This window comes from Loxodonta africana, chromosome 12 (assembly GCF_030014295.1).
Source record: "Loxodonta africana isolate mLoxAfr1 chromosome 12, mLoxAfr1.hap2, whole genome shotgun sequence".
NCBI classification, from domain to species: domain Eukaryota; kingdom Metazoa; phylum Chordata; class Mammalia; order Proboscidea; family Elephantidae; genus Loxodonta; species Loxodonta africana.
The window spans coordinates 99,518,257-99,545,815 of record NC_087353.1 but is presented as its reverse complement, the minus strand read 5'-3'; the positions used below and the strand labels follow the sequence as shown (position 1 = coordinate 99,545,815).

General features: G+C 42.7%; 1 protein-coding gene across 3 annotated transcripts in view; it reads right to left on the bottom strand.

The window, feature by feature from the left end:
- TPST1 (tyrosylprotein sulfotransferase 1) overlaps nt 1-26,161 on the bottom strand; it is a 98,942-nt gene extending 72,781 nt beyond the window's left edge. For all 3 annotated transcript variants that reach the window (XM_064296062.1, XM_064296064.1, XM_064296065.1), the window contains exon 1: nt 26,029-26,161. The gene's annotated coding sequence lies outside the window, so the exon portion shown is untranslated. The remainder of the gene's footprint in view (nt 1-26,028) is intronic.
- Between the last annotated feature and the right edge of the window lie 1,398 nt (nt 26,162-27,559).

Genomic DNA, 27,559 nt, shown 5'->3' with positions numbered 1-27,559 from the left:
GCTCCTCAAATATGAAGGCAAAATTAGGACATTTCCAACAAACAGAAGTTTGGAGAATTCGTAAAAACCAAACCAAAACTACAAGAAATACTAAAGGGAGTTCTTTGGTTAGAAAATCAATCATATCAGTCATCAGCACAAGACTAGAACACTGAACAGAGTAATCAGATGTCAACCCAGACAGGGAAATCACAAAAATAAATTAAGATTAAAAAAACGCTCAAAACAGGGGAACAGCAATGTCATTATATAAAAGAAGACAACATTAAAACAATAAAGAGGGACTAAGAAATGTAGTCACAGATCTTTCATATGGAGAGGAAGACAAGGCAATATAAAGAAATAAAACTTAGGTTTAAACTTAGAAAAACAGGGGTAAACATTAAGGTAACCACAAAGGAGACAAACTATCCTACTCATCAAAATAAAATACAAGAAAAAAATAGAGACTCAGGAGAAACAAAATCAACAACAATGAATAAGAGGAAAAGACAAAATATAAACTACTCAGCACAAAAAATTAAGTTGGAAAAAGAAACTGTCAACAACACACAAAAAAAGACATCAAAATGACAGCACTAAACTCATAGCCAGTACCCAGTCAAGTCGATTTCAACTCATAGCGACCCTATAGGACAGGGTAGAACTGTCCCACAGAGTCATACCTATCCATAATTACGCTGAATGTAAATGGACTAAATGCACAAATAAAGAGACAGAGAGTGGCAGAATGGATAACAAATATGATCCATCTATATGCTGCCTACAAGAGATACACATTAGACTAAGAGACACAAACAAACTAAAACTCAAAGGATGGAAAAAAATATATCAAGCAAATAACAATCAAAAAAGAGCAGGAATGGCAGTATTAATTTCTGACAAAATAGGCTTTAAAGTTAAATCCATCACAAAGGATAAGAAAGGACACTATATAATGATTAAAGGGACAATATACCAGGAGGATATAAGCATACTAAATATTTATGCACCCAATGACAGGGCTGCAGGATACATAAAACACACTCTAACAGCATTGAAAAGTGACACAGACAGCTCCACAATTATAGTAAGAGACTTCAACACACCATTTTTGGTGAAGGACAGAACATCCAGAAAGAAGCTCAATAAAGACACGGAAGGTCTAAATGCCACAATCAACCAACTTGACCTCATACACATATACAGAACACTCCACCCAACAGCAGTCAAGTATATGTTCTTTTCTAGTGCACATGGAACATTCTCTAGAATAGACTACATATTAGGCCATAAAGCAAGCCTTAGCAGAAACCAAAACATCGAAATATTTCAAGGCATCTTCTCTGACCATAACACCATAAAAGCAGAAATCAATAACAGGAAAAGCAGGGAAAAGAAATCAAACACTTGGAAACTGAACAATTCCCTACTCAAAAAAGACTGGATTATATAAGACATTAAGGATGGAATAAAGAAATTCATAGAATCCAATGAGAATGAAAACACTTCCTATCAGAATCTTTGGGACACAGCGAAAGCAGTATTCAGAGGTCAATTTGTATCAATAAATGCACACATCCAAGAAGAAAGGGCCAAAATCAAAGAATTATCCCTACAACTTGAACAAACAGAAAGAAAGCAACAAAAGAAACCCTGAGGCACCAGAAGAAAACAAATAACAAAAATCAGAGCAAAATTCAATGAAATAGAAAACAGAAAAGCAATTGAAAGAGTTAACAAGACCACGAACTAGTTCTTTGAAAAAATTAACAAAATTTATAAACCATTGGCCAAACTGACAAAAGAAAAACAGGAGAGGAGGCAAAGAACCTGAATAACAAATGAGATGGGCGATATTACAACAGACCCAACTGAAATTAAAAGAATCAGATTGCTATGAAAACTGTACTCTAAAAAATTTAAAAACCTAGAAGAAATGGATGAATTCCCAGGAACACACTACCTACACCCAAACTAACACAAACAGAGGTAGAACAACTAAATTGACCCATTACAAAAGAAGAGATTGAAAAGGTAATCAAAAAACTCCCAACAATCAGCCTGAGACCAAAAGAGCTAGATGGTGCCCCGCCATAACCGCTGACTGCCCTGATAGGGAACTCAACAGAGAAATCCTGAGGGAGCAGGAGAGCAGTAGAATGCAGACCCCAAATTCTAGTAAAAAAGACCAGACTTAATTGGTCAGACTGGGACTGGAAGGACCTCGGAGGCCATGGATCCCAGACCTTCTGTTAGCCCAGGGTAGGAACCATTCCCAAAGCCAACTCTTCAGACAGGGATTGGACTGGAATCGGGGATGGTAGGGGATGGAAAATGATACTGGTGAAGAACGAGCTTCTTGGATCAAGTGGACACATGAGACTATGTTGGCATCTCCTGTCTGGAGGGGAGGTGAGAGGGCAGAGGGGGCCAGAAAGTACCCGAATGGACACAAGGAGAGAGACTAGAGGGAAGTACTGCACTATCTCATTAGAGGGAGAGCAATTAGGAATGTATAGGAAGGTGTATGTAAATTTTTGTATGAGAGACTGACCTGATTTGTAAACTTTCACTTAAAGCACAATGAAAATACTAATAGTAAAAAAAAAAGAACAGACTTACTGGCCTCACAGAGACTGGAGAAACCCCGAGAGTATGGCCCCCCCCCAACACCCTTTTAGTTCAGTAATGAAGTCACTCCCGATATTCACCCTTCAGCCAAAGATTATATAAGCCTATAAAACAAAATGAGCCTAAACAGGCACAACAGCCCAGAGGCAAGGACTAGAAGGCAGGGGTGGACAGGAAATCTGGTAATAGGGAACCCAAGTTTGAGAAGGGAGAGTGTTAACATATTGTGGGGTTTTTAACCAATATCATATAACAATATGTGTACTAATTGTTTAACGAGAAACTAGTTTGTTCTGTAAACTTTCATCTAAAGTACAAAAAAAGAATTAAAAAGATACATCAGAAAAAAAAAAAAAAAACTCCCAAGAAAAAAATGCCCTGGCCCCAACGGTTTCACTGCAGAGTTCTACCAAACTTTCAGAGAAAAGTTAACGCCACTAGTACCAAAGGTATTTCAGAGCATAGACTAGATGGAATACTCCCAAACTCATTCTATGAAGCCAGCATATCCCTGATACCAAAACCAGGTAAAGACACCACAAAAAAAGAAAATTACAGACCTATATCCCTCATGAACTTAGACGCAAAAACGCTCAACAAAATTCTAGTCATAGAATTCAACAACATGCCAAAAAAATAATTCACCATGACCAAGTAGGATTCATGCCAGGTATGCAGGGGTGGTTCAACATTAGAAAAACAATTAATGGAATCCATTACATACATAAAACAAAAGAACCATATGATTTTATCAATTGATGCAGGAAAAGAATTTGACAAATTTCAACACTCATTCATGACAAAAACTCTCAGCAAAATAGGAATAGAAGGAAAATTCCTCAACATAATAAAGGGCATTTATACAAAGCCAACAGCCAACATCATCCTAAATGGAGAGTTTGAAAGCATTCCCCTTGAGACTGGGAACCAGACAAGAATGCCCTTTGTCACCACTCTTATTCAACATTCTGCTGGAAGTCCTAGCCAGAGCAATTAGGCTAGATAAAGAAATTAAGGGCATTCAGATTGGTAAGGAAGAAGTAAAAGTATCTCTATTTGCAGATGTTATGATCTTCTACACAGAAAACCCTAAAGAATCCTCAAGAAAACTACTGGAACTAATAGAAGAGTTCAGCAGAGTCTCAGGATACAAGATAAACGTACAAAAATCAGTTGGATTCCTCTATACCAACAAAAAGAACATTGAGGAGGAAGTCACCAAATCAATACCATTTACAGTAGCCACCCAGAAGATAAAATACTTAGGAATAAATATTACCAAAGGTATAAAAGACCTATACAAAGAAAACGGAAACCCTGGTGGTGTAGTGGTTAAGTGCTATGGCTGCTAACCAAAGGGTTGGCAGTCCGAATCCGCCAGGAGCTCCTTGTAAACTCTACAGGGCAGCTCCACTCTGTCCTATAGGGTTGCTATGAGTCGGAATCGACTCAATGGCACTGGGTTTGGTTTGGTTTGGTTTGACAAAGAAAACTACAAGACACTACTACAAGAAACCAAAAGAGACCTACATAAGTGGAAAAACATACCTTGCTCATCGATAGGAAGACTTAACATTGTAAAAATGTCTATTCTACCAAAAGCAATCTATAGATACAATGCAACTCCAATCCAAATTCCAACAACATTTTTTAATGAGATGGAGAAACAAATCACCAACTTCATATGGAAGGGAAAGAGGCTCCAAATAAGTAAAGCATTACTGAAAAAGAAAAAAGTGGGAGGCCTCACTCTACCTGATTTTAGAACCTATTATACCACCACAGTAATCAAAACAGCCTGGTACTGGTACAACAACAGATACATAGACCGGTGGAACAGAACTGAGAATACAGACATAAATCCATCCACATATGAGCAGCTGATTTATGACAAAGGCCCAGTGACAGTTAACTGGGGAAAAGAGGGTCTTTTTAACAAATGGTGCTGGCATAACTGGATATCCAACTGCAAAAAAATGAAACAGGACCCATACCTCACACCATGCACAAAAACTAACTCAAAATGGATCAAAGACCTAAATATAAGATCTAAAACAATAAAGATCATAGAAGAAAAAATAGGGACAATGTTAGAAGCCCTAATACATGGCGTAACAGTATACGAAACATTAGTAACGAAGGAGAAGAGAAAGCAGGTAACTGGGAGTTCCTAAAAATCAAACACCTATGCTCATCCAAGACTTCACCAAAAGAGTAAAAAGATTACCTGCAGACTGGGAAAAAGTTTTTAGATGTGACATTTCCAATCAGTGCCTGATCTCTAAAATCCACATGATATTGCAAAAACTCAACTACAGAAAGACAAACAGCCCGATTAAAAAATGGGCAAAGGATATGAACAGGAATTTCACTATAGAAGACATTCAGGTAGCTAAAAGATACATGAGGAAATGTTCACAATCATTAGCCATTAGAGAAATGCAAGTCAAAATTACAACGAGATTCCTGGCATTAATCCAAAAAACACAAAATAATAAATGTTGGACAGGTTGCAGAGAGACTAGAACATCTATACGCTGCTGGTGGGAACGTAAAATGATACAACCACTTTGGAAATAGTTTTGGCACTTCCTTAAAAAACTAGAAATAGAATTACCATACAATCCAACAATCCCACTCCTTGGAATATATCCGAGAGAATTAAGAGCCTTTACGTGAACAGATATACGCACACCCATGTTCACTGCAGCACTGTTTAGAATAGCAAAAAGATGGAAGCAATCAAGGTGCCCATCAATGGATGAACGAATAAATTATGGTATATTCACACAACGGAATACTACATATCGATAAACAATGATGAATCTGTGAAACATTTCATAACATGGAAGAACCTGGAAGGCATTATGCTGAGTGAAATTAGTCAGCTGCAAAAGCACAAACACTGTGTAAGACCACTATTGTAAGAACTAGAGCAATAGTTTAAACAGAGATAAAAATATTCTTTGATGGTTATGGGAGGGGGGAGGGAGGAAGGGAGGGAGAAAAGTCTTCACTAATTAGTAGATAACAATTATTTTAGGTGAAGGGAAAGACAACACACAATACAGGAGAGGTCAACACAACTGGACTAAACTAAAAGCAAAGAAGTTTCCTGAATAAACTGAATGCTTTGAAGGCCAGCATAGCAGGGACGGGGGTTTGGGGACCACGGTTCCAGGGAGCATCTAAGTGAATCGGCATAATAAAATCTATTAAGAAAACATTCTGCATCCCACTTTGGAGAGTGGCTTCTGGGGTCTTAAACGCTAGCAAGCAGCCATCTAAGATGCATCAATTGGTTTCAACCCACCTGGAGCAAAGAACAAAGAACACCAAAGACACAGGGTAATTATCAGCCCAAGAGACAGAAAGGGCCACATGAACCAGAGACTACATCAGCTCCTGACAAGAAGAACTAGATGGTGCCCGGCTACAACCGATGACTGCCCTGACAGGAAACACAACAGAGAACCCCTGAGGGAGCAGGAGAGCAGTGGGATGCAGACCCCAAATTCTCATAAGACCAGACTTAATGGTCTGACTGAGACTGGAAGGACCCCGGTGGTCATGGTCCCCAGACCTTCTGTTAGCCCAAGACAGGAACCATTCCTAAAGCTAACTCTTCAGACAGGGATTGGACTTGACTATAAGATAGAAAATGATACTGGTGAAGAGTGAGCTTCTTGGCTCAAGTAGACACATGAGACTATGTGGTCAGCTCCTGTCTGGAAAGCAGATGAGAAGGCAGAGCGGGACAGAAGCTGGCTGAATGTACACAGGAATACAGGGTGGAGAGGACTGTGCTGTCTCATTAGGGGGAGAGCAACTAGGAGTATATCGCAAGGTATACATAAATTTTTTTATGAAAGGCTGACTTGATTTGTAAACTTTTACTTAAAGCACTATAAAAATAAAAAAAATTTATTAAATAAAAATCCTCACAACTGGACCAATAGGCAACACCATGATAAATGGAGAAAAGATTGAAGTTGTCAAGGATTTCATTTTACTTGGCTCAACACCCATTTTACTTGGATCATTTTACTTGGATTCATTTTACTTGGATCAACACCCATGGAAGCAGCAGTCAAGAAATCAAATAACACCTTGCATTGGGCAAATCTGCTGCAAAAAAACTCTTTAAAGTGTTGGAAAGCAAAGATGTCACCTTGAAGACTAAGGTGCACCTGACCCAGGCCATGGTTTTTTCAATCGCATCATATGTATGAGAAAGCTGGACAATGAAAAGGAAGACCGAAGAAGAAATGATGCCTTTGAATTGTGGTGTTGATGAAGAATACTGAATATACCATGGACTGCCAAAAGAATGAACAAATCTGTCTCCGAAGAAGTACAACCAGCATGTTCCTTAGAAGCAAGGATGGTAAGACTACACCTTACATGTTATCAGGAGGTATCAGTCCCTGGTGGACATCATGCTTGGTAAAGTAGAGGGCTGGCGAAAAAGAGGAATATCCTCCTTTTAGATTGACACAGTGGCTGCAACAATGGCCTCAAGCATAAGAATGATTCTGAGTATGGCACAGGACAGGGCAGTGTTTCATTCTGTAGTTTGTGGGGTCGCTATGAGTCAGAACCAACTTGACGGCACCTAACAACAACAAGTTTATGTTAATGGGGAAGGAAAAGCTCAGAAAAGGAGCGTGAGAATGGTTTCACAACTCCAAGAATATCATCAGTATTGCTGAATTGTACATGTAGTAACTCGAACTGGCGTATGCCTTGGTTATCTAGCGCTGCTGTAACACAAATACCACAAGTAGATGGCTTTAACAAACAGAAACTTATTTTCTCACAGTTCAGAGGGCTCGAAGTCTGAATTCATGGTACTGGCTCTACGGGAAGGCTTTCTCTGTCAGCTTTGGCAGTAGGTCCTTGCTTCCTCTGAGCTTCTCCTCCTGGGCGACCTTCAGGTGGCTTCGCATGTCTCTACTCTGCTTGCTGGTTTAAACTCTTTTATATCTCAAAAGAAACTGACTCAAAACACATCCTACACTAACCCTGCCTCACTAACATAACAAAGACAACCCGTTCACAGATGGGATTATAACCACAGGCATATAGGTCAAGATTTACAACACATATTTTAGGGAGACATAATTCAATCCATAACAATGTATAAGTAAGTGATGCTGCAGGTTGGTCACGATGCTCAAGGTGGTTTTTTGCTGTGCATATTCTCAACAACAACAAAAATAAAATAGATCATTAAAAAAACACAAAAACATCACAAGACGTGATAAAAGATGATTTCACTTATGGTATTGGGCTCCTTCATACACAGTCCTATACTTCCCCTGCTTCATCTATAACCACCCCCTACTTATATCCTGATGCCTCTCAAATCTATTTGCAACGAAGACATCTCTCTCCCAAATCCCAGGCCTGACTGCTCAAAGGCCAAGAGACAAATCTATGTGGATGTTCCACTTGCATGTCAAATTCCAAGAACACCAAACATTGTCCTCCTCTTCTAGTTCCTCTACTGCTCAATGAACCACTGCCTATGGGATGCCCAAGTTAGAAACCTGGGAGCCTTTATGTAGCTTCTCCCTTAGCCTCTCCACGGGTGACTGCTCAAGTCCTACCAAGTCTACCTCCTTCGTGTCTCTTGAATCCATTCTCCTCCATTTCCTTCCCCTGCCGGCATGGCTTTAATCTTTGCACTCACCCTTTCTTGTGAGGATAACTTCGCAGCCTCATAACTACCCTCCCTAACTGAATTCTGGCTCCTTTCAATCAGTTTACTCAACATTCTATTTTGGGAAAAATCTTTCTGAAATACAAATATTACTTACGACACTCCTCTGTTTAAAATCTTTCAATGACTTTGTACTTCTTTCAGAAAAAAATTTCTCCCAGTGACTTACCAGGCCGTTCATGATCCGCCTTTGCCTGTTCCTCAAGTTCTTCTTCCACCAGGCCACACCCCAACACGCGGTACACACACCCACCCAGTGTTCCCTTGTCTTGAACACCCGGCAGCATCACCTACTCACTTTAGCCTCTATACATTGCACCTTTTGTATGTCTTCCTGGCTAATAGCTCCCAACCATCCTTCCACATTCAGCTTCAATGTCATCTCTTCTAGGAAGCTTTCCTGACGGCTCCTGCCTCATATGGCATAGGTACCCTTCAGGTGTCCTCTATTATGTCCTAACTTAACACTTCTTGTGTTATATGGTCAATCTGTCTGTTTTTACAGTGGACTGTGAGCTCCTTGAAGGTAGGGACTTTTGAATGATTTAATGGATTCATAATTGCACTAAGTTCATCATGAATGTAACTAGATTCCATGAGTGTAACAAGTTGCAAGTTTTTGACTAAATCTTATTCTTTTCAGTACTCCGCCACAACATATGACCTGATGTGCTGCACGCACATCAAGTACTCTATAAATATATACTGAATGACCAGTGTCTGTCTACTAAAACCTCAGCCAGCCAACACTTTCCTATCATCAGATAGTCTCTTCTCCTCATCCCAATGTTATAATGTGGTTTGACTGTATTTAGAAAGACCAGAAATACAAAATTCACCACTTGTTTTTCCCACCGACCTAATCCACTCTCTTTATTGATCAGTCCATGTCATTTGTCTCTATCAACTCCCATTTTCGTTGATGAATGAATGAGAATCTAACTTTTTTGCAAGCCCTTAGGCTTGCAGCAGCAAGTCCAAAGGTGAAGGAACACTTCTGTTCTAGAATCACCTTACATATAAGGAGACTGAGGCTTAGAAAGAATAAGTAACTCGCTCAAGGCGCCAATTCCTGGCAAAATGTTGGTCAAGTTGGAACTGAGGTCTGACTTCAAAAAGGTGATAGTTATACCAGGTGCTTCCCAGGTGTTAGGCTTGGCATAAACAAAAAGCCACATAAGCAACAATTATGGTAGAGATAAAACAGATGAAGAGAGTCAAATACTGTTCATAAAGCTATCGTTAGCATATGGTTTAAAAAAATACCTAGTTTTGAATTTTATTTTGTCAGAAATCATCCTATTATGTCGTTACCTAGTGCTGCTATAAGAACACCACCACAAGTGGGTGACGTCAACAAACAGAGATTTATTGTCTCACAATAATTTAGGAGGCTATAAATCCAAATTCGGAGTGTCAGCTCGCAGGGAAGGCTTTCTCTCTGTTGACTCTGGAGGAAGGTCCCTGTCAATCAGGACAGCCTCTTCTCAGCCGTATCCACAGACAGGTCTTTCTCTGGCCGGTGGCCCCTCAGCCTAGCCTCTACCTTGCTCAGGCAAGTGTCACAAAGCTCTTTAGCTCCATTAATAAGTGCCCAGAGGCACCCCACCCAAAGGCACTCAGCTTTCTCTAACTCAGTGGGTTGGCTCACACACCTTCTCGTGCTGGTCTCCTGGTTCTACTGCTGCCATTTCTCTGCCACCGATTCTATCTTGTGCTGTCTCCAGTGTTATAGCTCTCTCTCTGTCTCCTGGTTCTACAAGGTTCTCACTGCACGGACCCTACATCCTAAGGTCACTCCACTCTCGTCTCTTCGTCTTGGTAGTACTGAGGCACCTATCTCTGCTTGCTTCTCTCTACTTTCATCTCTTGTAAAATAAAAGGTGTGACTCAAGTAAGGGTGTAACTTGAATAAAGGGTAGTAAGGACAGTGACTGGGGCAAGGCTGGTGGCTTGAGTCACACCCTCTGGTAAGATACATCCCACCCTAATCCTACCTCATTAACACAAAGGACAACTTACTACCAAGTGGGACTATAACCACAGGCATAGAGGCTAGGATTTACAACACATCACAAATGGATGATAATTACATCAGATCACAAAATGGGGGAAAATCACACAAAACTGGGAATCATGGCCTAGCCAAGTTGACACATATTTTGGGGGCACACGATTTAACCTATAACAATGATCATCTCAGATCTAATTAGAACGATGGGAGAAAACTCTAAATCTATACCTGCATTGTTTTATTTGCATAAACAAGCACCAGGCATATTTGCACATTTTCTGCAACTTCCTGAAGATATCATCTTGATGGGATTAAAAATGGGGAACTTGATCTGGTCTTAAGCTATAATAGATGTATAAACCAAAAAAAATCAAACTTGTCACTGTCGAGTTGATTCCAACTCATGGTGACCCTACAGGACAAAGCAGAATTGCCCCATATGGTTTCCAAGGAGCGCCAAGTGGATTTGAACTACTGACCTTTTGGTTAGCAGCCGTAGCTCTTAACTGCTACGCCACCAGGGTTTCCAAGAGATGTATATGGAGGCTAGAAATTAGCTTGGCAAGTAGCTCTACCTTCTCTGAGTTTTTTATCAGTTTAATTTTGCATTACCCCAGGCACTCTCATATGTAAGTAGGTTCCCAGTTCTGCTGTGGGAAATTATACCTCTGACACAAAGTCACCCATGGCTAGAATTCTAAGATCTTTTCTATAAAAAGCTTGCCATAGGAGCACAATAGAGAACCCCTGAGGGAGCAGGAGATAAGTGGGATGCAGACCCCAAATTCTCATAAAAAGACCAGACTTAATGGTCTGGATGTGACTAGAGGAATCCCGGTGGTCATGGTCCCCAAACCTTCTGTTGGCACAGGACGGGAACCATCCCCGAAGACAATTCATCAGACATGAAAGGGACTGGACAGTGGGTGGGAGAGAGATGCTGATGAAGAGTGAGCTAATTATATCAGGTGGACACTTGAGACTGTGTTGGCATCTCCTGTCTGGAGGGGGGATGGGAGGATAGAGAGAGTTGGAGGCTACCAAAGTTTTCACAAAAGGAGAGTCTGGAAGGGCTGACTCATTAGGGGGAGAGCAAGTGGGAGTAAGGAGTAAGATGTATATTAACTTATATGTGACAGACTGACTTGATTTGTAAACGTTCACTTGAAGCTCAATAAAAGTTAATTAAAAAAAAAAAAGCTTGCCATGAAATCTTTGATCAGAAATCACTATTATAACACAATTTCTATGAGCGAAATTGAATTTGGCATTTATTGTTACGACTTCTTATACCTTTCCCAGTATAATTATATATCATAGCATATATTCAACTATGTATTAGTATTTAATTTTTCTAAGGTAGAAAATTTCCTTGAGATTAATACTGAATGAGTACAATGTAATCTCCAATAACAACACCTAAAATGTGTAATGGTCTTGCTATGCCACCTATTCATCCACTTCAATTAAACAAATGCTACTGAGCATATAAATAACGTATATTATCTGCCTTCGATGAACTGAAAACTTAGCAGGGAGAAAATACAAAAAACTATACATATTACATGATGAAATAAAAAAAGGTCATACATAAAGTGTGACCCAACACATGTGATTTTCAAGGAAGGCCATACCCACGGGGTCAGAAAAGGGCATAAGAAGAAAATGGCATCAGAATGTATCTTGGAGGATAAACAAGAATCCCAATGTGGGGGTGATGTAAGAAAGAGTGCTTTCAGCAGAGCCAACTGCATAAGAAGGAGTCTCAAAGTGGAAGAGGATGGCACATATTCAGGAAATATTAAGTAATCAGCTTAGCCCAGAGTGTGGGGGAATAATGGCACATAAAACTAGAAAAATGGAATTACTGAATCTCAGAGTTGTCAGTGACCTAAACAGTTGAATCTCCGCAAGTGGAGTGAGCTCTGTGGCATTTTAACTTGCCCTACTTCCCCCTCTCCCCAGCTTGGTGGAGCCTTAAAAACCAACAGCCTTGCAACCACAGTAGCTATGAAAACCAGCCGCACATTGGCCACTGGAGATGCTGGAATAGGGTAGGTCCTCCCCCAAAAGCCCCATCCCCAGAGAACTGTCACTAGTTAACCTGTCTAGCAGCTCGCTGGAAATGCGCACTTCTCAGGGCTCACCTTTATGTGATCAGACTCAGAGACCCCTAGATGTGAACAGCCCTAGCCCCAGGTCATTTGTCAAGAACAAGCAGAGACAATAGTTTAATGTCTCAACTGCCTGAGGCGGCACTAACAGTTGGGGCAAAGAAGACATTGGTCAAAACACTGAAAAGGAATAACTGGAGAATGAGATATCTATAGAGGGCTTAGAAAAGCTCTGACATATTCCAGGGAATCTAGAAGGCATGAACATGCCCAGAAAGATATGAGAAGGCCCTAATTGCTCACCTCTGCTGACCCTGCTGCTCTGCACAACCTGGAAGTGAGGCTAAGACACAATGTAAACCACTGGAGCTTTAATACAGTACCCCCCCCCACACACACACACACAGAGAGCCCCTCAACAAAGACTAAGAGACTCATTGGTTCAAGGCATTTAAGAAAAGGTATCAAATCATTAGCCGACCACTAAGTTAACCAAGCAGAGATTTCAGTGGTTGCACAGGATAATGAATACAGACTTCACAGAATTAGTCCAAGGAAATCACTAAATAAACAGTAACAACAGCAACCCCATGTACCATAATTCAACCTTGAATATATCTCACCTGAATTTAGAGACCATCTCAAGAATAGATTTGATGCATTGAATGCTAATGACCGAAGACAAGTCGTACAATGACATAAAGGACATCATATATGAAGAAAGCAAGAGGTCATTAAAAAGACAGGAAAGAAAGAAAAGGCCAAAATGGGTGTCAGAAGAGACTCTGAAACTTGCTCTTGGATTCTGAATAGCTAAAGCAAAAGGAAGAAATGATGAAGTAAAGTAGCTGAACAGAAGATGTCAAAGAGCAGCTCGAGAAGACAAAGTGAAGTATTATAATGAAATGTGCAAAGACCTGGAGATAGAAAACCAAAAGGGAAGAACACACTCTGAATTTCTCAAGCTAAAAGAACTGAAGAAAAAATTCAAGCTTCAAGTTGCAATACTAAAGGATTCTATGGGCAAAATATTAAACAACTCAGGGAGCATTAAAAGAAAATGGAAGAAATAATCACAGTCACCATGCCAAAAAGAAGTGGTTGACCTTCAACCATTTCAGGAGGTACTATATGAGCAGGAACCAATGGTACTGAAGGAGGAAGTCCAAGCTGCACTGAAGGCACTGGTGACAAAATGGCTCCAGGAATTGACGAACACCAACTGAGATGTTTCAATAAACGATGCAGTGCTGAAGTACTCACTCGTCTATGCCAAGAAATCTGGAAGACAGCTACCTGGCCAACTGACTGCAAGAGATCTATATGCCTGTTTCCAAGAAAGGTGATCCCACCGAAAGCAGAAATTATCAAACAGTATCATTAATACCACACGCAAGTAAAATTTTGCTGAAGATCATTCAAAAGCAGCTGCAGCGGTATATCACCAGGGAGCTGCCAAAAACTCAAGCCGGATTCAGAAGAGGATGCGGAGCCAGGGATATCACTGCTGATACCAGATGGACCCTGGCTGAAAGCAGAGAATGCCAGAAAGATTTTAACTGTGTTTTACTGACTATGCAGAGGCATTCACTATGTGAATCATAACAAATGATGGATAACACTGCAAAGAATGGGAATTCCACAACACTTAATTGTGCTCATGAGGAACCTGTACACAGATTAGGAGCCAGTCGTTCAAACAGAACAAGGAGATGCTGCATGGTTTCAGGTTAGGAAAGGTGTGCATGAGGGTTGTATCCTTTTCACCATACCTATTCAATCTGTATGCTGAGCAAGTTATATGAAGAACAGGGCACCAGGATTGGAGGAAGACTCATTAATAACCTGCATTAAGCAGATGACACAACCCTGCCTGCTGAAAGTGAAGAGGACCTGAAACACTTACTGATGAAGATCAAAGACCACAGCCTTCAGTATAGATTGCACCTCAACATACAGAAAACAAAAATCCTCACAACTGGACCAATGAGCAACATCATGATAAATGGAGAAAAGAGTGAAGTTGACAAGGATTTCATTTTACTTGGATCCACAATCAACACCCATGGAAACGGCAGTCAGGAAATCAAAACACACATTGTATTGGGTAAATCTGCTGCAAAGGACCTCTTTAAAGTGTTGAAGAGCAAAGATGTCACCTTGAAGACTAAGGTGCGCCTGACCCAAGCCATGGTATTTTCAATCGCATCATATGCATGTGAAAGCTGGACAATGAGTAAGACTGAAGAAGAATCGACCCCTTTGAATTGTGGTGTTTGTGAAGAATATTGAATATACCATGGACTGCCAAAAGAACGAACAAATCTGTCTTGGAAGAAGTACAACCAGAACGCTCCTTAGAAGCTAGGATGGTGAGACTAAGTCTCACATACTCTGGACATGTTGTCAGAAGGGATCGGTCTCTGGAGAAGGGCATCAAGCTTGGTAACACAGAGGATCAGCGAAAAAGAGGAAGCCCCTTTTTCAATGAGATGAACTGACACAGTGGCTACAGTCATGGGCTTAAGCATAACGATTGTGAAGATGGCACAGGAATCAGGCAGTGTTTCATTCTGTTGTACAAAGGATTGCAATAAGTTGGAACCAACTTGATGGCACCTAACAACAACACAGTATTAGAACTATTAAAAGAGTTTGGCATAGTTGCAGTATAAAAATCAGTACTAAAAATTCAAGTGTATTTCTATATACTAATCAATAAGAACCCAAAAATAAAATTAAGAAAACAAGTCTATGTACAATTGCATCAAAAGAATATATTAAGAAAAAAAATGTGCAAGACTCGTACGGTGAACACTACAAAACATTACTGAAATTACGCTTTTTTAAAAACTATATGGGACCAAACTGACAAAAACAACTCAAAAGATTAGAAAGGAACCTTAGGGAGCCGTAAGTTTATGTTAGCACGGGAGGTACAACTCAGAAAAGGAAAGTGAGAATGGTTACGCAACTCGACATAATCAATGTCACTGAACTGCACATGCAGAAACTGTTGAAATGGTGTATGTTTTGCTATGTATATTCTCACCAACAACGACTTTTTTTTAATTACTTAAAGAATATCTAAATAAACAGAAAGACAACTCATGCTTATGGATTAGAAGGCTAAGTATTCTTAAAACAGCAACATACCCAAACTGATCTACAGATTCAATACTATCCCTATCAAAATCCCAGCTGGACAAGGGTGCTAAGAGAATTCAATGCAGAAAAAATAATCTTTTTCACACAGTGCTCGGACAACTGGACATTTATAAGCAAAAGATTGAAGTTAGGCCTCTCTCATGTACAAAAGTTAACTTAAAATGGGTCAACAACCTAAATACAAGAGCTAAAACTATAAAGCCCTAAGCAGAAAACAGAAATAAATCTTTTTGACTCTGGATCAGGCAATGGTTTCTTAAAAATGATACTAAAGCACAGTCAACAAAAGAAAAAACTGATAAATTGAATTTCACCAAAATATTAAACTTTTATGCTTCAAAGTACAGAACAAAGTGAAAAAACAACCAATAGAATTGGACAAAATATTTGCAAATCATATCTGATAAAGGACTTGTATCCAGAATATATAAAGAAATCTCGTAATTCAACAATAAAAAGACAAATAACCCAATTAAAGAGTGGTCAAAGGATCTAAACAGACATTTCTCCAAAGAAGAACTACACACGGCCATTAAGCACAGGAAAAGGTGTTCTGTATTATTATCCATTGTTGTTGTTGTGTGCCATTTAGTCAATTCCGACTCCTAGCAACCCTATAGGACAGAGTTGTTGTTGTTAGGTGCCATTCAGTCGGATCCAACTCATCGGGACCCTATGTACCACAGAACGAAATATTGCCCAGTCCCGCACCATCCTTACAATCGTTGCTATGCTTGAGCCCATTGTGCAGCCACTCTGTCAGTCCATCTTGTTGTGGGTCTTCCTCTTTTCCAGTGACCCTGTACTTTACCAAGCATGATGTCCTTCTCCAGGAACTGATCCCTCCTGACAACATGTCCAAAGTATGAAAGGCGCCATCCTTCGTTCTAAGGAGCATTCTGGTTGTACTTCTTCCAAGACAGGTTTGTTCATTCTTTTGGCAGTCCATGGTATATTCAATATTCTTCGCCAACACAATTCAAAGGTGTCAAATCTTCTTTCGTCTTCTTTATTCATTGTCCAGCTTTCACGTGCATATGAGGCAACTGAAAACACCATGGCTTGGGTCAGGTGCACCTTAGTCTTCAAGGTGACAGAGTAGAACTGCCCCATAGGGTTTCCTAGGCTATAATCTTTACAGAAACAGATTGCGAGGTCTTTTCTCCCATGGAACGGCTAATGGGTTTGAACCGTTGACCTTTCAGTTAGCAGCTGAGTGCTTAAACCATTGTTGTGTCATCAGGGCTCTTTTTCATTGGCCAATAAAAAAACCAAAAACCAAACCCATTGCCATCGAGTGGATTCCAACTCACAGCAACCCTATAGAACAGAGTAGAACTACCCCACAGGGTTTCCATGGAGGAACTGGATTCAAATTGCTGACCTTTTGCTTAGCAGCCAAGCTCTTAAGCATTGGCAAATCAAAACCACAGAAAGATAACACTTCACACCACTAGGATTGCTAGAATAAACCAAACCAAACCAAACCCACTGCCATCAAGTTGATAATAGGAGATAATAAAAAGCTGGCAAAGATGTGGAGAAATTGGAAATCTCATACATCACTTGTGAAGGAGGAAAATGGTACAGCTACTTTGGAAAGCAGTCTGGCAGTTCCTCAAAATGTAAAACACAGAGTTACCACATGAGCCAGCAATTCCACTCCTAGGTATATACCCAGGAGAAATGAATATACAGTCACATAAGAACATGTTTACAGCAGCATTATTCATAATTGCCAAAACGTGGAGACATCCCAAATGCCCAACTGATTAATAAATAAAATGTGGTATATCCAACAATGAAATATTATTTGGCAATAAAATACTGATACATGTTACAACACTGAAGAACCCTGAGAAGATTAAGCTAAGTGAAAGAAGCTAGTCACAAAGGACCACATCTTATATGAGGTCCCAGACAGGCAAATCTAGTCACAGAAAATAGATTAATGGTTGCCTAGGTTGCCATGAGTCTGAACTGACTTGATGGCAATGGGTTTGGTTTTTCGTTTGTTTAGGGATGGGGAGAATAGGAGGTGGGGGGAGGGAAAGTGATGGCTTAAGGGGTGTACAGTTTCTTTGTGGGGCAACAAAAATGCTCCAAAATTGATTGCAGTGATGAATACACAACTCTGTGAATGTATTGTTGTTTGACGCTGTCAAGTCGATTTTTGACTCATAGTGACCCCATGTGACAGAGTAGAACTGCCCCACAGGGTTTTCTTGACTGTAATCTTTATGGGAGCAGATTGCCGGGTCTTTCTCCTGCAGAGCTGCTGGGTGGGTTCAAACTGCCCACCTTCCAGTTAGCAGCTGAGTGCTTAAACACTGTGTCACAAGGGCCCCTTGTGAAAATATTAAAGCCACTGAATCACACACTTTAAATAGGTGAATTGTATGGCACGTGAATTAAAGTTAATTCTCATTATTCAGAGTAGTTACACTTTACAAAGTCCTTGCAAATACTGAGTATACTGAATATACCAAACCAGCCTTGTACAAGCTCAGCTGGGAAGGCACACATCATTCTGCATACATGTGTGTCCGTGAACGACTGAGAGAGCTCCCTAAGTACTGAGTTTGAGATTACGAGTAAATTTTAGTCAACAGGTGGATCCGCAAATATGGAATCTAAAAATAGTGAGGACTGACTGTGTATCTCATTAAGTCTGTTACCCCAAAAAAGTAGGTCAGAATCTACACACTAAACCTTTTAGGGTGACTACCTAGTAAAATAGATTTTAAAAGGATCCAGAATCTCCTAATGTAATACCCAAAATGTCCAGGATACAATCAAAAGGAGCTCATCATACCAAGAACCTGAAAAATCACAACTTAAATGAGAAAAGAACAGATCCAACACCAAGATGACTCAGATGTTGAAATTATCTAACAAGCATTTTTTAAATGTACTTATTGTGCTTTAAGTGAAAGTTTACAAATCAAGTCAGTCTCTCCTAAAAAAACTTGTATACACCTTGCTATGTACTCCTAGCTGCATTCCCCCTAATGAGATAGCACACTCCTCCTCTCCACCCTGTATTCCCCATGTCCACTCAACCAGCTCCTGTCCCCTTCTGTCTTCTCATCTCCCCTCCAGACAGGAGCTGCCCACGTAGTCTCATGTGTCTACCTGAGCCAAGAAGCTCACTCCTCACTAGTATCATCTTCTGATTTATAGCCCAGTCCAATCCCTGTCGGAAGAGCTGGCTTAGAGAATGGGCTAACAGATGGTTCAGGGACCATGACCTCCAGGGTCCCCCTAGTCTCAGTCAGACCATTAAGTCTGGTCTTTTTACAAGAATTTGAGGTCTGCTTCCCACTGCTCTCCCGCTTTATCAGGGATTCTCTGTTGTGTTCCGTGTCAGGACAGTCGTCAGTTGTAGCCAGGCACCATCTAGTTCTTCTGGTCTCAGCCTGACGTAGTCTCTGGTTTATGTGGCCCTTTCTGTCTCTTGGACTCATATTTGCCTTGTGTCTTCGGTGTTCTTCATTCTCCTTTGCTCCAGGTGAGTTGAGACCAATTGATGCATCTGAGATGGCCACCTGCTAACGTTTAAGACCCCAGACACCCCTCACCATTTTCTTAATACATTTTGTCTAACAAGAATTTTAAAGCAACCATCATGCTTTAACAAGCAATTAGACATAATCTTGAAAAAAAATTTTTTAAATCTCACTAAAGAAATGGAAGATAGAGAAAAGAACCAATTGGAATTTACAGATCTGAAAAATAACAAAAAATTTTAAAACTCACTGGATAAGCTCAATAGCAGAATGAATATGACAAAGGAAAGAATAAGTGAAGACAGAACAACACAAATTGTCCAATCTGAACAACAGAGTAAAAAATAAGACTTAAACATAAAAAAGAAGAGTCTCATGACCTATGGGACAATAACAAAAGATCTAACATTTGTATCATCAGAACGACAGGAGAAAGAGAGTGGCATTCAAGAAGTACTCAAAGAAATAATGGCTGAAAATTTCCTAAATTTGACCAAAGACATAAACCTACAGTTTGAGAAGATAAGTGAACTCCAAATAGGATAAACTAAAAAAAATAAATCCAAGCGAAGACACATCATAATTAAACTTCAGAAAATTAAAGACAAAGAAAACAATCTTTAAATGAGCCAGGAAGAAAGGACGTTACCTATGGAGAAATACGGATCTGAATAACAGAAGACTTCTCATCTGAAACTATGGAAGTCCACAGGCAGTGGCACAGCATTTTCAAGCGCTGAGGAGTAACTGTCAACGGTCAATTCTATACAGAGAAATAGCTCACAAAATTTTAAGAAAAACAGGAACACAAACAGCTTCTCAGTTTTTATCCTAGCCCTGAAAAATTATAAAATATGCTGTTATCAATACATAAGAAATTACAGGTCTTTCATATGATAGCAATTAAATATTTGGGAATTACAGATTTTCCACTCCCTATCACCAATGCCAATGAGATTCATACATAGGAATACAGCTTAATGCATATCCCTACTTCCTTAATTCTCTTAGTTAAAAAAAATAGTTATGCCACTGTTCAAGATCTTTTATAAACTTGACAGCTTTTGCTCTAGTTAAAAATTCCAAAAAAAAAAAAGCAGCCTAAAATCAGAGCTTTTTATTAAAAAAAAAAATACAAGATCTATATACCTCAACCATGTGAAATGACATCTATTTTAAATAGTATCTGCTAACGAGGATGCCTGAATGAACCTCTATGATACTGTCACAGCTTAACCACCTTAAAAGCCAAGTCATTACAGAGCAAGTAATATTTACCTTAACTCACCCTAATTTATAAAGATTTTGTGTGTGTGTTTTAGAAACAAGAACGACTGTACAAGTATGACTAGTGACCTGTTAAGAAGCCAAGAAAGAAACAGCTGGTCAGCATGCAAAACTGTGGATTCAAGATCCCTTTTACATTATTTACCAACTAATTCATTCAACCAATCTTACTGAGTTTCTAAAATGTATCAAGTGCTGTGCAAGGCAGTGATCAAAAGATCAACTCTTAGTTATGAGACAAATGGATCCATAAAAAATAATTTAAATAAAATGTGATAAGTACTACAATAGGTAGGTGTACGAAGTCCCAGACAATAATCATGCCAACAAAGGTAACATTTGTCCCGGTATTTAAAAGATGAATTAAATACTATCGTTCCCCCAGAGTTCCATCATTCCCTCTTTGTGCTCTCAGCCCAGTCCTCAGCTCCAAGCGCAATCACGATCAGTGAGGAATCAGTTTTTAAATGACAAGGTCTGGCCCCACACCATACCAAATAAATCAGAATCTCTGTGGGTGACACCCCGTTCTTGCTTTAGAAGATCCTCCAGATGGTATTTTAGTAGTGCTTGGGTTGAAAACTACTGGACTAGGCAATCTCATCTACTTCTGATGATTTCAGCTTCCATCCTGATGCAGACCCTCTGTAACCATCGTCACCTTCAGGCCTGATTATCGCTGCCAGCAGCCTTCTGGGGCTCTTGATAGTACCAAAGGCACCTACACTCAACAGATTCAAAACTGAAATTTCCCTTTTCCCTCCAAAATCTGTTCCTTTTCCTATATTTCCTAGCTAGGTGAACAGAACCATCAGCCCAGTCACCCAAGCCAGAAATCAAGAAGTCATCTTTGACTCTTCCTTCTCCCTCTCTCCCTCACCTCCCATACCTCACTAATTAGTTCTGTTTGGTTGATTCCTTCTCAAATCTATTCCCTCATCTCCATTCCCTCAACCTCATCGGCCTCATCTTTCACCTGCAGTCCTGTAACAACCCTTCATTGGTCTCCATGCATCTAGTCTTGTCCCTCTCTAGCCATTTCTCCAAAATGCCTACCAGATGGATCAGAGGGATCTTTCTTAAAACTCCTCTGGTCATGACACTCATATTCATGTTAACTGCCAGAGCAAGGGATGCAGAGATAACTCAGAACCCACCCTGATTTCAAAGCTCTAATCTTAGCACCTAGAAAGACGAGGAAGATGTGTAAACACATAAATGCAAAAATCATATACTCTGTCAGTACAGATCAAGAAGACAGTGGTATGAAAAGGCTTTGCTGTTGTTCTTAGATGCCGTCAAGTCGGTTCTGACTCACAGTGATCCTATGTACAACAGAACGAAACGCTACCTGGTCCTGTGCCATCCTCACAACCATTGTTGATTAAGCCCATTATTGCAGCCACTGTGTCAGTCCATCTCGTTAAGGGTCTTCCTCTTTTTTGCTGACCCTCTACCTTACCAAGCATGGACTCTTTCTCTAGGGACTGGTACCTTCTGATAACATGAACAAAGTACGTGAGACAAGGTCTCACCATCCTCGCTTCCAAGGAGCGCTCCAGCTGTACTTCCTCCAAGACAGACTTGTTCATTCTTCTGGCAGTCCATGGTATATTCAATATTCATCGCCAGTACCCTAATTCAAATGCATCAATTCTTCTCTGGTCTTCCTTATCCATTCTCTAGCTTTCGCAGGTATATGAGGCGATTGAAAATATCATGGCATGGGTCAGGTGCACCATCGTCCTTCAAGTGGCATGAGAAGGCTTTACTGCATATATAATCTACAGGAAAAGGGCATTCCACGGAGAAAGAAAAACACAAAGCCACCTTGGCATGTTAAGGTAATGTAGGTGATTTTACATGGCTGAGGCAAAAAGTAAGACATGCAGCGAGACACAAAACCTGAGATGGGAAAGAGCCAGGCTTTGTAAGATCTCCCCAGGTTGTAAACCCTCAAAGGCTTTGCACTACCATCTGGATCAAACTCTGCAGTTAGACACACAAGTTCATTCTTGAACTGCATATATACGCCTTTCTAGACTCATCTTTCATCATAACCCAAAACTCCCCCTTCTTCTAGCCATTCCAAATTGCTGGTTATTTCTCAAATGCACTAGGTTATCACACACTTTTGTAGGTTATTCTCTCTTCCAAGGATGCCCATCTCCTCTCTCCTTTCCATAATGTCTAGACTCAGCTTAGGGATCACTTCTTCTGAAAACTTCATTAGTTTACTGAGCACCTACTATGTGCTCTGCTATAAACTGGAGACACTATGAGATATGACACATCTCCTTTTCTTAAAGAGTTTAATAACTAGTTGGGAAGAAACCAAAAGACCCATTGCTGTCAAGTCAATTCTGACTCAGAGCGACCCTACAGGACAGAGTAGAACTGCCCCATGGGGTTTCCAAGGAGTGCCTGGTGGATTCAAACTGCTGACCTTTTGGTTAGCAGCCAAGTTCTTAACCACTGAGCCACTAGGGAAGAAATAAGAAAACAGACCACTAAATAGTGTAAAAATGAAGGTGGCAGTACACACAGGCTGCTCTGTGAACACAAGGGAAAATCATCTAACCCAGACTGAGGAGGGAGGAGAGTCAGAAAAAGTATAAAATGCCTGTGGACAGAAGCCTATCCTCATCTTCTCAAGGGTGCTGCTCCCACAGCACCCTGTACTTAGCTCTGTTAGTCTTCATCACACTGTACTGAATGGTCTGTTTCCTAAACTGCTTTCAGCTCTGGATCCCAAAGGGACAGGGATGAGGATGAGGCTATGACACAGAAGACCTGGTAGGCCTGGTTCACCATGTTGCGTGTTTAAAGCTAATGAGAATTTTTAAAGGAAACTAGAGGCATGATCAGATTGCTATTTTAGAAGTGGAACCAGCAGCAGTGTGGAGGATAAGCTGGAGCGCAGGACCCGGACACAAGGAGGCCCGTGAGGCAGCTGCTGACCCTGTTCAGCAGAAACGTAACCAAGGCCTAAACCAATCTACTGGCAACAAGAGAAAGACAAAAAATTGAGGTAGGAACAACAGACTCTGTACGACATTTAACGTTGAGGATAAAGGGTTTCTAGGTGAGACCTTAAACAAAACAGAAGAGGTATTTGTGTATGTGGTGTATGGGCAGAGGGACGAGGAAGGAAAGATAACGAGGTTTGAAGTACCTATAGGATATCCGAGGAGCCCTGGCAGTACAATGGTTAAGCACCTGGCTGCTACCCAAAAAGTCAGCGTAAGAGAAATACCTGGTGATGTGCTCCCGTAAAGGTTACAATCCTTCTCTGTCATATAGGGCAGCTATGAGTCGGAATCGACTGACAGCACACAACAACACGTATCGAAGTATACTTACCCAACAGGCACATGAAAAGAGACCTGAAGCTCGAGAGAAATGGGAACTGAAAATAGATGTTCAAAAACCATAAACACATGGGGGCCAATTTGAAGCCACGAAAGGAAGTGTAATCATGCAGAAGTTAGAGAGCAAACAGAGAAAAGAAAATTAAAACCTTAAGGAATGACACGTTATTCTGAGAAAAAGAGAAAGGGACACATCAAGGGTTATCCGTTGCCATCTAGTCAATTCTGACTCGTAGCGATCCTACAGGACACGGTGGAACTGCCCCATAGGGTTTCCAAGGCTGTAATCTTTACGGAACCAGACTCTCTCTTTCAAAAAGCGGCTGGTGGGTTTGAACCAGCCACCTTTTGGTTAGCAGATGAGTGCTTAACCACTGTGACACCAGGGCTCCTTGCATCAAGGATAAGTTTTTGATTGTTATTTGTTTTGGATGGTGGAACCCTGAGCCTGTATCCAGGGTAAGAAAAAAAAAAATGAGCACACAGAGATGCTAGCCTTAAAAAGACTCTCTTCCTCTGAGATACAAGGAGATCAGGAATCAAAAAGGTACAGACAAAAATCATGCCTGCCAATTTCTTCTGGGAATTAGGAGGCAAAAAAACGACTAAAGGAAGGTAAGAGCAAAGCAAAGAGTTACAGACAAGTGGTAAAGATATATATATATAAACAGCCATTTAGGTTTTAGGACATATGAGAGCAAGTCAAAGGATCTCCAGGCAGTGCTGACAGCACAGGTCAAGCTGAAACCCAGACGTTTAGAACAGCACCTCGAAGCTTAGTTACAGTGTTTTCTTAGTTACACGGTTTTCTCCAGCCTGCCCTGGGGAGCCCAGGAGCAGAAAAAGCTGACCGCTTGATTCATCCAGGCTTGAAGACCAGCAAAACAAATGGGGCAAGAAGGGCACGAAGCCAGTAACACTGCTTTTATAATTAAAGAGAAAAAAAAAACCGTCTGTTTCAGTCTGGTAGAGTAGCTCTTTCCTCTGCTAATTGGAGAGAAGGAAGTACAGAGGTGGGGGCGGGGAGGTAATTCCTCTTTTACTCTACCTCAGAGGAGGGCTGGTCCTGGCTCTCACTCCTAGCATATGCGATTCCTTTAGCAGTTGATTCCAAAGAATCCAAACCCGGTTCCTTCAGGTTCTTAAAGGAGGAAAATTCACTGCAGCTACCTGGACTAGCCAGATGACAGCTAAACACGTGAAACTGCTTACACACAATGCGAGCTCTGTAGGTAGGGCCTCTTTCCTCGCTAAAAAGAAAGGTCCGATGAACACTGGGTGGGGTGGGGTCGGGTGGGGTGTAATGACACCGCCAAGGTCCCTGAACAGCAACACAGGCATACGTTCTCTTCCGAATAAACGCAGTGCAGTGGGTAGGTAACCGAAGACTGAAGCCCTCGATCACACTCGGAGTTCACCAACTCGTCCTCCCACCTCCCAGACCCCCTGCAGTGGAGGGGCGACTCCCCTCTGCAACTGGTCTTCTGGCTACGACCACGTGAGCGGCACGGAAGCCTGGAGGGAGCAAGAGGCCAAGACGCCCACTGGGCGCCGGGGTGCGGGCGAGGGCCTTCGCGGGGTCCGGGCGTGGGCACGGCTCCTTTAGAGACGACTCGGTCGGGGGAGCGGGAAGGCGGCGGGCGGGGGGCTGACGGCTTCGGAGCGAAGCACAGGAAGAAGTCTCGGCGACGGTGGGCGACGACAGTCGGGGGAGAGGAGCCGGCCAGAAAAGGAAGGCGTCCGGGGGCAGAAGGCCAGGGCCGGCGACACCTGACACATCCAGGGGCGACGCTGCCCGGGGACGGGGACGGACGGGGCTGGTCTGCGGAAGCCTGGCCCGGGCGGCGGTGGGGACAAGAGTCCGAGCCCGCGGGCTGGGGTCGCGCCCGGGGAAGGCGCCCCGGGGGCTGCGGGCGGGGACGGGCGACCCGCGCCGGGGGGCAGCCGGGGACGGAGGGGAGGAGGCGGAGGCCGACCACGGCGTCAGGGGAGCCCGCGACCGGGAGGCAGCCGGGGACGGAGGGAAGGAGGCGGAGGCCGACCACGGCGTCAGGGGAGCCCGCGACCGGGACGCGCTGGCGACCGGAGAAAGGGCGCGGGAGCCGGGCGAGGGCCAGGGGAGAGCTGCCGGGGGCAGACGGCTCTGTGGGGCCGAGGGGGCCAGGACCGAGCCCGGCGAGGCTCGGAGCCGGGGGGCGGCGGCTCGCAGAGCGCGGTGTCCCCTTACCTGGGACGCGTGAGGAGCCGCGGCGCTGCCGCCTCAGCATCCTGGGCTCAGCCGCTTCGCCTGCCGCTCTAGGTGGGGGCCATGCCGCCCGCCCTGGCAGCCCGATCGCACCGCCAGGCGCCAGCGACTAGCAGACCAGCCGGCTCCGCGGAGCAGCGCCGCCGCCACCCGCGCCCGCGGCCGCCTCAGCAGCGACTCCCGCCGTCGCCGCCTCAGCGCCCAACGCTAGCCGCCCGGGCGCCTCAGGATCACACGCGCGCCGCGATTGGCTGCCGGGCGCGCGGCGCGGCGATGTGTCGGCCTCTCTGATTCGCCGGGGGGGCGGGACGCGCGGCGGCGCTCGGGATTCCGCGGGGTCCACGGGCGCGGAGGGCCGACGTCGCCCCCGCCAGCGCCCCCCCGCGCCTGCGTGCTCCCGGAGGGGGCGCTCGCGGTCGCCCGGGTAACGGTGCGCTGGGCCTGGGGTGGGAGGGCGCTCGCAGGTGACGTACCACCGCCCAGCTACCCCATGGCGGTGGCCCACGTGCCCTTTGTCCCCCTGGACGCCTTTCCTCCGCAAAGCCCTGGGGCTCTGGTGCAGCAGTCAGCTGCTAACTGAAAGGTTAGGGGGTGAACGCACCAGCTGCTCCGCGGGAGAAAGACGTGGCAGTCTCCTACGTGAAGATGTAACCAAATCAAAACCAAACCCGTTGCCCTGGAGTTGATTCCGACTCGTAGTGACCCTGTAGACAGCAGAACTGTCAGGTAGGGTTTCCAGGGAGCGGCCGGTAGATTCCAACTGCCTACAGCCTTGAAAACCCTATGGGGCAGCTCTGCCCTGTCCTATGGAGTCTCTATGAATCCATTCGACTCCCAGCAATGAGTTTGCCTGTCCACTAAGGTACCTGCGTGCTGCAGATGGTTTTTGCTCCACTACTAACCTAAGGAAACCCTGGTGGTGCAGTGCTTAAGCGTTCAGCTCCTAACCAAAAGGTGGCAGTTCAAATCCACCAGCCACTCCTTGGAAACCCTATGGGGCAGTTCTACTCTGTCCTATAGGGTCTCTATGAGTGAAATCGACTCCACCCCACGGGTTTTTGTTTTTTTATTTCCTAACCTAAAGGTTGACAGTTCAACCCACCCAGTGTTGCCGCAGAAGAAAGGCCTAGTGACCTGTTTCTGGAAAGCTGACCACCAAGAAGACCCAGTGGAGCACAGTTCTACTCTGTAATACACAGGGTCCCGTGAGACCAAATAGATTGGACGGCAATGGCAGAGGTCCTTTCACGGCATTGGAGATAATTCCCAAATGCAAACACGAAAATCGCACAATAGACCCTTCCACACAAAAATGACAATGAGTGATAGTATATTCTTTCATGACTACAGGTGCAGGGACACTTAGTACCTTAAGAAAGAAGTGAAAACTAGGAAGGGGGAAAAGGGCAAAGCAGAAAGGGAGAGGCTGGGAGAAGGCGGAAACTTCACAATTTAAAATTTAAAAATTCACTGTTCAGTTTGACAGCTCTTTCCTCCCTGCGCACCCATACCA